Genomic DNA, 868 nt, shown 5'->3' with positions numbered 1-868 from the left:
CGCTGCAGCAGGCTCTAGAGTCTCGCAGTGCGGACGTTAGAGGTACCACTCTGGGACAGAGATCCCTCCTGGGGCAGGGTCTGGGAGGAGCTAAAGTTATAACCACACCCCCGGTGACGCCGGGTGGTCGGCTGTAGCCTTCTACTGGCTACGCTGGCCGCCAGTCCGGGAGGAGGCGGTGCCCTTCCCCGCCCTCTCCCAGCTCGGCTTGAGGCGGGCGCGGGCTGGGAGCCCGTGGAGCCCGGGGGCCAGGCGCGGCCGGGATATCTGGCGCTGCGGCCGGGGACCCGCTGCTGAGATAGGCAGGTGAGAAGGCCCGGGGCCGAGGGGTGACCCCAGCGTCTCCGCCACCCTGGGATCCCTGCCCCCTCGAGAGCGCGCCGTCCTGGGGGGCTCGCGGGGCGGAGGTTGGGGACGCCGGGCGGAGCGGGCGAGCGGGGACAAGGGGGACGGAGCGCGTTGGCTCGGGACCCGTCGCTGCATCTCCCGCTGCAGCCCCGAGTCGGCCCCCAGGTCTAGGTGTCGCCGGGAGAGGTGGGCAGGGGGCGGTGGCCGGCGGCCCCTCGCGCCCTTGGGCTCCCTTGATGTTCTGTTTGGAAACACCGGGCCCGGGCTTCTGGAGCGGCGCGAGCGGTCCCGGGGGCGCAGCGGGGCAGCCTAGGGTCCCGGCGCGGAGGGACCTGCGCAGCCAGGGATGCCGCGCTCGGCTTCGGCTTCGGGAGCTCCACTAGGATCTCCGGGGCGAAACTTTAAACTCAAAACTTAGGCCGGGCGCGGTGGCTCAAGCCTGTAATCCCAGCACTTTGGGAGGCCGAGGCGGGTGGATCACAAGGTCAAGAGATCGAGACCATCCTGGTCAACATGGTGA

At 70.6% G+C, this 868-nt stretch overlaps 1 protein-coding gene across 2 annotated transcripts in view; it reads left to right on the top strand.

Moving 5' to 3' along the window:
• The first annotated feature begins 201 nt into the window (after window positions 1–201).
• Window positions 202–868, top strand: part of PLEKHH2 (pleckstrin homology, MyTH4 and FERM domain containing H2) — a 141,985-nt gene continuing 141,318 nt past the window's right edge. For both annotated transcript variants that reach the window (XM_037744409.1, XM_017544855.2), the window contains exon 1: window positions 202–306. The gene's annotated coding sequence lies outside the window, so the exon portion shown is untranslated. The remainder of the gene's footprint in view (window positions 307–868) is intronic.

The sequence above is a fragment of the Cebus imitator genome, unplaced genomic scaffold (assembly GCF_001604975.1).
Source record: "Cebus imitator isolate Cc_AM_T3 unplaced genomic scaffold, Cebus_imitator-1.0 Scaffold172, whole genome shotgun sequence".
Taxonomy (NCBI): domain Eukaryota; kingdom Metazoa; phylum Chordata; class Mammalia; order Primates; family Cebidae; genus Cebus; species Cebus imitator.
This window is presented reverse-complemented; position numbering and strand designations above follow the sequence as displayed.